The following is a 12,243-nucleotide window of genomic DNA, read 5'->3' on the forward strand; positions in this document are numbered from 1 at the left end:
ATCACTTTCCAATGGCCCCACCTCTTAATATCCTCACATGGTGATTAGGTTTCAACATATGAATTTAGAGACAACACAAACCTTCAGATGATAATAGCCAGCATTGTTTAGGTGCATTCAATCATTACTTTATTTAATCCTCACAATTATCCTGAGTTTGTTACATTTTCTCATTTGGAAAATAAAACAGAGGAATCACACATCTTGATCTTGGGTACACAGTTGGTGTGTAAACCAGGGCACACAAAATTTAAACTGTGTCTGTCTATAAAATGAAAGATCTTAGCCACTAAGTCATGCTATTTCTATGGCCATAAAGAGGGAAGTAAAGTGATAGAAAAACATAGAAACTAGTCACTAGTGTCCCATAGTGGCTTTGCTACATCTAAAGCATGAATAGAAATTGATTCAAAATCAGCCATATTTTAAGATGATGACAGTTTCTCAAATAAAATTTAATGTAACCTATTTTTAGCACTTGATAATAATAAGTTTCATTTCTCAATAAGGTCTAGAGATCTAAAAGATCCCTAGTCTTACACAGACCTAGAGTATCTCTGGGTAGTGTTTATGAGTACATTAACACACGGCCAAAATTTAAAACTCAACCAGCCTGACTTTTGTTCACAAAAACACCGAATGGTTTATTTATTACTTGTGTTTGTCTGTTTATTCCCACTGGTTTGAGCCCACATGAATAGAATTCGTAATCTAATAAAAGAGCTGGGGGAAACAGCATTCATCTCTTTGGCCCTTCATCCCCACTGCCATATGAGAACATAGTGTTCCTTCCCTCCAGAGGATACAGCAAAAAGGCTCCATCTAGGAAGCAGAGAAAAGCCCTTATCAAGACACCAAATGCTTACTTTGATCTTGTATTATCCAGCCTCCGGAAATGTAAGAAATAAATTTCTGTTCTTTATAAATTATCCAGTCTCAGGTATTTTGTTATAATAGCACAAAATGAACTAAGATAGCCTTCTAAAAACTGAATCAATTTACCATCACCCTCAACAGTGTATTAATGTTCCATTTCCCTGATATTCTCCTCATCACTGAATATTAAACTTTTCCATTTTATCCAACTTATGTATACTATTATTGTCTTAATTGAGAGTTTTACAAATTACTAGTGAGGTTGAATGTTTTTTAGTGTATGTATTGATCATTTGTACCTTTTTCTGTAAAATCTGTGCATATAATTTGCTCATTTTTTTCTCTTGGCCATTTTCTTACTGAAACATAAAAGCTTTCTGTGTATTCTGTTTATTACTCCTTTGTTGCAGGTGAACTGCAAAAATACTTTCTTCCGGCCTCAAGCTTGTCATTTGCCTATATTTATGATGTCTGTTTATTAAGAGTTTTGTGTTTTATGTAGCAAAGTCATTCAATCTCTTCTTTATATATTTTACATTTTATATCTTGTTTAGGAAGATATCTCAATCCCTAAATTCAAAAATATTTTCTATATTTTTTCTACTACTTTTTAAAATATTTAGATCTTAATCTATTAGTACTTTTTATATAGTGTGAGGTAGCTATTGAAATCAAATTTTGTTTTAAAATAGATGTTCATCTCCAATTTACTAAAAGCTTGCTTTTACTTTCCATACTAATTTGAAATACAACCCATTTTATATTATAAATTCCCGCACAGAAATAGGCTATTTCTGTTTTCCTTATTCAATGGCATTGATGTATTTTTGAAACAATACTGTGTTATTTTAGCACTGTGATGTATTGAAGTATATGTATTGAAGAAAAAAATTCCACTACCACCTCACAGATGAGGTCTAATGTTTAAGAGCACAGATTTCAGACCCATTCCTGGCAGCAGTACTTCCTGCCTGCTGGTATGTTGGTTGAACCTTCTGTACCTCCCATTCCCTATTTGTAAAATTTGCATGAGTATAAGATTATTAGTAGTATTAGAGAAGTATTAGAATTCTAAGATTTTTTTAGGATTGTTATAAGTCAGTTAATATATGTAAAGTTCTTAGATCAGTATTTATTATATAGTAAATACTTTATAAGTGTTTCCTATTGTTATAAACCCCCTTACATTTATTTTGGAAAAATAGTGCAATATCTGCTTCATATAACTTTTTGCATCAGAATGGCAATTTTCATAGTTATTACCATTTGTACTCTGTTAGAACAATGGGTACCACATTAATTTACCTAAAATACTGTTTTGTGCACATTGGTATTATTTAGCAATGGAACCCTGTCTTCATATGAAAGTTTGAGTAGAGTCTAAAAAAACAATCCCTTACAGATGGACCTGCAATGGTTAAAGCCGCCAACCCCGACTACCAATAAACAGCTTCCAGGACTCTAAGAAAAATGGTTTGAAAATCCCCGGTTGAAATTATTTTTTTCTTGTCACATTATCTCTCATCACATGAATGTTTATTTCAGTGAGCAGTGACTGAGTTATTATGTTTTATTGTCTGAGAGGAGGTTGGCATTTGGTGTACTTCATAAGAAAAACATCCCTAGACAATATTCCAGAATTTGTAATTTCAGGAAAGAAAGCAATAAATGACCATCATCCCCATCTGTTCAAAGGCTGCATTTACTAAAGAGGAATGACAGATTAATGCACACCATATGAAAGAATTTTTGTTTCACCAAATTTGGTAAATTCGTATAAACACTGTAGCATATGGTTAGGTGAGATGATATTATAATCACATACTCATCACTCTGATAGATAAGCTAACCATATTAGTCTTTTGTACAAAATACACTACTGAGTTTTGTGTTCCAGTAATGCTGTTATTGGTTATCTTCTTGATTTAATATGAACAGCTCCCTAAACCATAAGTAATTTAATCAGCCTTCTGTATTTTTATATTTATGTCATCACTTCTGTTGAACTAAAAATGCAATTCACTAGTTATTATCATAAATGTAGTCTGCTGAGTACAAGGAATTATAATAATGGGCTGTATTTGTTCTATTGTTATACTTTGTTCAACCAAGTGACAGCATGAACTTGCATCTAAAACACAAGTTATTGTACACTGCAGGCCAAAACATGGGCTAGTTCTGAAGTATGAGCTAATAGTGCAGACATGGGATAACAGTGAATGGCTCTCTGGATTCCAATGAGTAGGGCAACTTTCCAGTTCATCTGAGAGAAGCACAGTCCAACATTAGCACAGCAATGTACCCATCTGTGAGTTTTAGTAGCTTTGAATGAGTGCATTGCAGAGACTGTGGCTAGTTAGCCAGTTACTGAGTGTTGCACACTGCTCTGCCTGTATGGTAATAAAAGACACCACAGATGGGACTATTGTTTTGGGAGGGATACCAACAGTGAGTATCTTGATGCATTGTGTCATCAAAGTATACAACGTCACAGAAAAAATAATGGTTGATTATCAACAAAGAGATATTATGTTGAGGTATTCTAGGTACTTAGAGACATTGGGAAAAAAATAAGAATAAATTTGAATTATTCATTATGCAGTCTCCAATATGCCTTGTAATTAGTGGATAGATCATTATATATGTGACTCACACATATACATTTTCATCTGTAGAGATAAACTCAATAACTCAATGGTGTTTACTTACAAAAAAAATTACAAAACTTATTTAAATTCTTTGAATATTGTCTCTGCTCTAACCTAAAAAGGAAACAAAAACCCTGCAATTAGTTTATATACCCATGTGACATACAGGTCAAAATGAGTTTTAGAAGTGAAGAAACTAGCCCAGGATTAAAACCAGCAATTTTGGAGCATAATTCAAAATCAGTCTGTCTAATTTCAAAGCCACTAGCTGAACCATTAAATCATGCCTGTCTCATTGTAAAAGCATTTTTTTCCCCACAGTCCAACCCTCCTTGGTTTGTTTATTTGTTTAGTTTGAAAATCTGTCTATCTATCTATCTATCTATCTATCTATCTATCTATCTATCTATCATCTATCTATCTATCTTTCTATCTAGAAAACAAGCAATGGAACCTGTAGCAAAGATTACCATCTTATCTAAAAAAGCAAACTATACAAATAATATGCAATATTCTTATGTTCTTATTCTCACAGTCCTCTTATTTCCTCTCTAGAGACAACTGCTATACTGAGCTTGGTGTGTATTCTGCCAGACAATGTTTTTAATTCTTTGACTGCATACATATTATATGTAAGCCATCAACATTAATTATATGTTGACCTACATAAATCGTATCATGCTGTGAAATGATTCTACAAAGTTTTTCTTACAATTTCACATGTAATCTAATTGATTCATTTTAACAATTGCATCACAATCAATCAATGTTTTATTTACCTATCCCATATTGATGAATACTTAGACATATTTAAATAAATATGCAGCAGACAGTCTTCTGTGTATTTCTTATATAAATGTGTGAAGTTTCTCTAAGTGTTTCTAAGGTATATACCTTAAAGTATGTCAATGGTCAGTGTCCATGCTGTCCACTAAATTATTTGAAATATAATCCTTTTGTGCATACAATGTACCTTTGTCAAATATTATGCCAACATAATATTCTGTCAGCACTGTACAAATAAGCCTAATTTTACATTCTGCCAATAATAAATTCTTTTGAAAAAAGTTAATTGTTTAATCTCGCATATATATATAAATCTATAATATATGCAGATTTTGAAAGAATAATTATTGTGAATATCGTAGTCTCACCACCATATTAATGAGTTAGAACACTACTGGTTCCTAAGAAGTTGTGAGTTCCTACAAAATTATAGTTATCCTCTAGAGTCAATTTTGTGTTCATTATTCTCTTTTTCCATATATATTTAGCTGTCTGAACATGTATGTCTAGTTTTGAAACCCTAAGTAGCAAGCATAAAACTAGATGAATAATAAAAATGGAATTTTATACTATTAGTGGAAAGCTTTCAGGAAAAGCTCTGCTGAGAGATAGGATCTCTGAGAGTGTACAAGAGCCCTTTTTGGTGAAGTTAGTGAGTGAAGCTATTAGAGTCCTGACAAACAGGGTTTGTGTCACTTAGACCATGTAACTAAGTTGAAGTGAGAAATAGATATTGAGGAATATTCAACAGAAATATGGTCAGAGGAAGTGAGCAGCTCTGCATTTTCTGCTTCTAAGCTCATTATAGCCCAACTTTAGCTCCCATGAATTGGCCAAAGCAGAACACTTACGGGATTGTCAACTGATCCACGGAATAAAGCATGAGGAGAGAAGCAATAACTTTATCAGTACATGGTTTAGTTCCACCAGGTACAGGTAAGAATCTGGGGCAGGTGCCACCTAGGCATTCTGCTCTTAGATTAATAATAATGGCACACAGGCAGTGGAGAAGTTGTTGAAAGTAGACTTCAACAAGTTTGTCTCTTGAGTCTATTCCAATCTATTCTGAAGCACAGTTATCATTGAGGGATCTTTCTTCATAACCTTACCAGGAGGTCTCTTTACCTCTTTCTTGTGGTAAATATCTTGTTTCAAGTATTCAATTTTGCCCTCTGTCTTGGCTTTCTTTGAGCCTCAAAAGGGTATCTAGTTTCTCTTATCGATACCAACAGAACCCTTGATGTCAGAATTTCAGGCCTATTCTCAAGGACTGATCTGGTCTCCCACAGAGACCTCCAATTTCCTACTTGGAAGGTAAGGACCTAGAAGCTCAGTGGTAGAGAAGGGCTGTCATCTTTGAATTCATTAGTCACCATAGGAATCACCATTTAATCCCTTTGGGGAATATCCCTGCTGCTGTGCTTGTTTCTACCAATCCCCTCTATTTACTCAATTCATAGCATAAACTTTTAGATTTCTATTTGGTTGAGAAAGAGGCCATTTACAAACAGGAAGTATTTTTTAGAGGATCTAGAAATAGTAATGCATCTAAATGGCTTTTAGCCAGTCTTCCTTATGTTAGGCTTCCCCGTCGCTTACGATTATGTGGTACTTGATATTTCTAGTAATTCTTGAGAATTATTCAGTAGACATTGTGCAGTCTTAAGATTTCCTCATGTCAGGCTTGGAATCTGGCTTTTTTCAGATGGATGAACCTGTTACCACTTGTGAAGCCAAAGTATCTGAGACAGGTCTCAATCAACTTAAAAGTTTATTTTGCCAAGGTTAAGGACACACTTGTGACACAGCCTCAGGAGGTCTGATGACATGTGACCAAGGTGGTCAGGATACAGCTTGGTTTTATACATTTTAGGAGACATGGGACAGCAATCAATATGTGTAAGATGTACATTGATTTGGCCCAGAAAGGCAGGACAACTGGAAGGCTGCTCCAGATTTTGAGGTCATAGGTAGATAAGAGACAAAGAGTTGTATTCTTTTGAGTCTTCGATCATCCTTTCACTGAACACACAATTTAAATGTGGGGGAGCGGGCTAGAGGAATAGTCACTTATATCTTAGTCTGACTCAGTGAATCTTTATATTTTACATAAACAATAGGGCAGAAGAAGAAATCAGATATGCATTTGTCTCAGGTGAGCTGAGATGACTTTGAGTTCTGTCCCCCTTTCCCCCATCTGTGAAGATAGGTTATCAGTTTACATTGCCAAGGTGAGATTCAACAGAACTGTTTCAGGGCAAAGATCTTGAGACCCACAAGGAATTTCCTTGTGGGCACATTGTGAGGGAGGTATGTAACTTTTTTATCTTTGCAGCAATCTTATTTAGGAATAAAATGGGAGGCAGGTTTGCCTGACGCAGCTCCTAGCTTGACTTTTCCCTTTGCCTTAGTGATTTGGGGGTTCAGAGATTTATTCTCCTTTTACAAACTTTTCCATCTCTTTTCCAGCTTACAAAATGTTGTTGCTCTTGCCTTGATTCTGTGTTTCTCATCCTTGCTGGCACTAAAGTAGGCATTGTGGAGGCTGAGACCAAATCTAAAACAAAATAGACTTTTACTGAGAATGTATGCAACTCTAAATATTCCCACTTGAACAGTTTTCAGATTCCTTTTATTAACCATTTTCTTCTTAAATACTTTAAAATGGAGTGCCCTGTGTGAGGTTGTATGCATTAAAACAAACAAATGAATGAACAAACAAAAACTCTTGATGATGGCTTTTGGAATGCTACACACTTATTCAAATGAGACTTAAGTAATCTGAAAGTACGGATGTAATTTATAAGAATCTTAAATGCAAATTAGAGAAAAATTACAAAGCTAGAATGGGAATTGTTTCTGCACACTACCCAATGCTGGAGGAAGACAGTGTGTGAAATGCTAGCTAGCTTGTGAAAGGCTTATGAAAATGATGCTATGCCATTCTTCAGACTATATGCTGAATGGGGAAAGAAGATGTAAGAAATGATAAGCAATGTAGTCATGGGTCTTCAAAATAAATTAATTCAGTGTAAACACTTTCTATTCTAGACATTTCTAAGAATATTCAGTGTGATAGAGATTGGAGATCTCAGAAGCTCATGGTGAGTGGAGGAAGCTGACTATCAAATGCCAACAAGGACTCAAGGCATATATCTGTGCCGCTCCTTGTCTTTTAGGTATCAGCTAAAATGTCTCCTCTTTCTGACCACCCTATCCAAAGTAGATCTCCCATCTACACATTCAGTCTCATTAATTCTTAGTTTTCTGTTTGTTTCCTGTAAAGTGTTAAACAAAATGTGTGATTGTTTTATTTTTGTTTGTTTCTTTTTCCTGCCTCTCATCACTAGACTCTAACATAAAGTCAAGAATGATAACTTTTTTGTTTCCCATTTTATCTGCAATAAATGAAGTAGTCCTTGATATACAATATATTTGGGGAATTTAGCAAGATTTTCTATCTAATCTCCTAGCAGCACATGAGCATAGTCTCAAAGGACTTGTATGAGTTAATCTGTGTTGGAGGGCATTTGGGGAAGTCATCTCTGTCAAACAAAGGAGTGTGTGAGAAACTGTAAATTATTGAATATAGCCAGAGTGAATACATTGGTAATAAGGATAAAAAAGAACTGGAGAGAAATAAAGTTGAGGAGCATAGCCAAGCAAACTCATGAATTATTGCCCTGTTACAAAGTCTTGAGCACCATTGCAATATTTTAAGCAAGGGAAATATGAGAAAATATTTTCTATTTTAGAAAGGTAAATCAGAGAAAAGTTAGTGGGACGTGTTTGAACAGAGCAAAGCTACAGTTATTAATATAACTGTTGATATAATAGTTATCCTCTAGAAAAATAAAGATTTCAATTTTATATGGAGTTCATACAGAGAGGAAAGATGAAGAGCCTTCTAAAGATAGAATCAATAGTATTTGGTGATCTACTCAATGTAGTGGGTGAGGGACAAAGACAAACTAAGTCATTTTTCAAATTTCTTGGTTAGCCTGTTAGGTCGAAAATGGGGTCATGTACAAAAAATGAGGAAAATTTTGGAGTTGGGGAGGACAAGAATATAAGCAGTAATGTCACTTTTAGTGTGGACTTTCGGCAAAATATAAGCCTCTAATTGAATAATTGTTCTTATTTTGTGTCACTCTAAAATATTCTTTATTCACCTTAAGTCCATAGTAAAGATGACATTACTGCTTATATTCTCACACTACCCCATTCCAAACCTGGACCTCTCATGTGACATTCCTAAATATTGGTTAAATACATATTTCTTTTTCTGATTTGTTCCTCTGACACTCTCCAATGCATAATTCTCTGGACGTTCAGAGATTGAAATAGAGGAACGTTTCAAAAAGATTTCAGGATTAAGACTCTCTTAATTATGACTCTATTGTTTAAATATGAGCTCACCCATTTATGCAGATAAGAACTGTCATTGAAATGGTTATTTAGAAAAGAAAAACACATTTTTGTCATTACCATAGGAAGAGCAATAGCTTCTTTATGAACTATTACTTCACATTAGCTGAATTCAAATAATGATTAATTCCCATAACATGTCTTAATTTTGTGAAGAAAATAAAAATGCTAAGGTATTGACATTTTTAAAATTTTTATCCAGGCACAATACCGGTAACCCACAATAAATCAATGCAACCTTAATATAGTCACCAGGTATAAAGAAAAGTACATAATGCCAATGTTTTAAAATTACTAGATTTGGTGCCACTTACATACAATAGAGGAGAATTTTGAAAACAATTATTTTGTATAGTAATGAGGGGTTATTTTCCAGAACATAAATAGTTCAAATCAACAAAGCATTTTAATATTTATTTTGAAATTGGCCAATTTTCAATACTAACTTCAAAGCAAATACTCATTGTTTTTGTTAATCTATGAATTGAACAAATTTGTCTATTTGAGAAATGTGAACTGTAAGTATTCACATAATAGCTGATGTTGCTATTATAATTTTAATAGGCTAGAAGCCATATTAATAAAAAATGAGATATATAATTTTTAAAAATATTAAGAAAGTAAATGTTTTTTTCTTTTCAGCTTCTCATAATACAGGACAGAACATTAAACGTAAGGATAGTCAGATGAAGAAATTCAAGATAAAAACAGTCTGTTTACATCCTTATTCTTATTCTGCCATGATGCTTATTAATCCAAAACTAATCAAACCACCAGATTTACTCTCTGTCTAATCTTTTACTTCTCATTTATAACATCTGAAATTTCAGCAACATGAAATTCACATTTTAGTTAAAAGTCAGATATATCATTTAAGGAAATAAAATTTCGGTCAAAATACTCTCACTTTTTATTGTTAAATGTCAAATATTAGCAGAATTATTTCTATCCAAGTCTATTTGTATATGTATAATCTAATTATGTTTAAAATGAGTATATATCTTGCAAAGAATAAACAAAAGAAGGTAAAAATAAATAAATGTGAAGAATTGAAAAAAAAACATAATTTGGGAAAAACTAAAAGAACAAGAGCATCTTGTAGCAATGGGTACTTCCTAGTCTGGGCCAAAGAAAGAATCAAGTGAGGCTGGGGTATCTTGTTCTACAAGAAATTTAACTGCCTTCAAAATTAATGAAGTGACATTAAAACAACAAGCAAATACATATAAAAAGCCCTTACAGACTAAAGTTGTGACAAGTTGAGTATCAAAAGAATAATAATTGCAGTGGAATAAAATAACTTTTCAAAATCAAAAAGTAGTGTTCAAAAACAATAAAGCCAGAAAAACCTCACAGAATAAGATTTGATAAAGCATTTCCTTACTGGGAATTTGGTAGCTAAAGTACAATAAGTAAACATCTTTTTTTTTTTCCCCCATTAGGAACTATGTTTTGGAGTAAGAACTCCAGTAATTGGGGAAAAGCTCTACGTTATAGAAGAGTACAGCTTATTTTGTAAAATAAATGACAGAGTTGAGATACAATTGTTTTAAGCTTATATTCTTCAAGTAGTATAAGCGCCATATATATTAGTAAAATTTACAGAGTTATAATGAAAATAATTCCAAATCTGAAATCAACACATTGTAAAACTTTTCTCTGAATAATAAATACATTGAACAATGATAAAATTGAAAATTGTTACAAGAGATTTGAACAGCTAACACACTTAATGTAATGAAATATATAAAAACCTGCACCATGAAATTGCTGAATGCACATTTTGTACCATATATAATTAACGAAAAAATTAACTTCAAAACAATAAATTGACAACAAATATCAAAGAATTATAGTGATATCAGCTATTTTCTGGTGACAATGAAATTAAATACTAATTAATTACAAAAAACTACCAAAAAACACATATATTTCAAAACTTATATAAAAGGTGTTACAAAAGAAAGAAAATTTCTAGCATTTGTGTAACTAGAAACTTAGAAGGAAAGAGTACAGGGGATGGCAGCAATTTTTAATGACACACTAAACATTTTTCAAAACTGATGAAAGAATTTAAACCATCAATTATTAAAGCTCTACTAACAAAATAAATACAAACAAAATCAGATTATTCACACCATAATCAAACCACTGAAAACTAAAACAAAAAGAAAATCTATTAAGCATTCAGAGAAAAAGAAAATATACAGTAATAACGTTTTGGTCAGTAACAGTTCCTAAAGATAAAAATGGAGCTGAAAAATTCTTCCTGCCTAGTGATATCATAGCCATCTTAACATTGTAGCACAATTAATTTACTCACATTTGTGGTTATGATTGTGTGAAAGTGTTATAAAAATATAACACATAATTCTTGATAATGATAATATTAATAAATGACTATGTTACGGGTTTATGTATTACTATATTATACATTTTATTGCCATTTTAGAGTATGTCTTCTACTTACTAAAAAAAGTAGAGTATGTCTTCTACTGATTAAATCTAGTTAACTGTAAAGCAGCCTCAGTCAGGTCCTTTAGGAAGTATTTCAAAAGAAGACATTGTTATTATAGGATATGACAGCTCCATGCATGTTTTTGCCCCTGAAGACCTACCAGAGGGACAAGATGTGGATATGGAAGACAGTGATATTAATGATGTTGACCCTGTATAGGCCTAGGCTAATGTATATGTTTGTGTCTTCATTTTTAACAAAAAGTTTAAAAAGTAAAAAAGAAAAATTAAAAATAGAAAAAAGCTTATAGAATAAGAATATAAAGAATGAAAATATTTTTGTACAGCTGTACAATGTGTTTGTATTTTAAACTGTTATTACAGAAGAGTCAAAATCTTAAAAACTAAAGTTTATAAAGTAAAAACTTTATAGTAAGCTAAGTTCTAATTTATTATTGAAGAAAGAAAAAAATTCTTATAAATTTAATGTAACCAAATTATAGGATGTTCATAAGGTTTACCATAGTGTTCAGTAATATCCTTAGGATTTCACATCCACATCCTACTTACCGACTCACTCAGAGCAACTTCTGGTCCTATAAACTCCATTCACATAAGTATCCTATGCACAGGTGTCCTTTAAAATATCTTTTGTACTGCAGTTTCACTGTGCCTTTGCTATGTTTGTATATGTTTAGATACACCAATACTTGCCATTGGGTTACAATTGCCTACAGTATTCAGTACAGTAACACACTGCAGAGGTTTGTAGCCTAGGAGCAATAGACTATACCATATAGTGTGAGTAAGGGGGAGGGCATCCCATCTAGATTTGTGTAAGTACACTCTATGATATTAACACAGCAAAAAAATCACCTAAGACACTTTTTTTAGAAATTATTATTGTCAATAAATGATGCATAACTAGACTATATTTAAAGTAGAATCAGTAAGTCTGAGAAAGATTTCTCAAGGAAATGAGCTTTAAAGAAGACATTATTATAGCATTAAAGGAAACATTGGTTAACATATATTCTATATCTAGCTA

The sequence above is a fragment of the Pongo pygmaeus genome, chromosome 5 (genome assembly GCF_028885625.2).
Source record: "Pongo pygmaeus isolate AG05252 chromosome 5, NHGRI_mPonPyg2-v2.0_pri, whole genome shotgun sequence".
NCBI classification, from domain to species: Eukaryota; Metazoa; Chordata; class Mammalia; order Primates; family Hominidae; genus Pongo; species Pongo pygmaeus.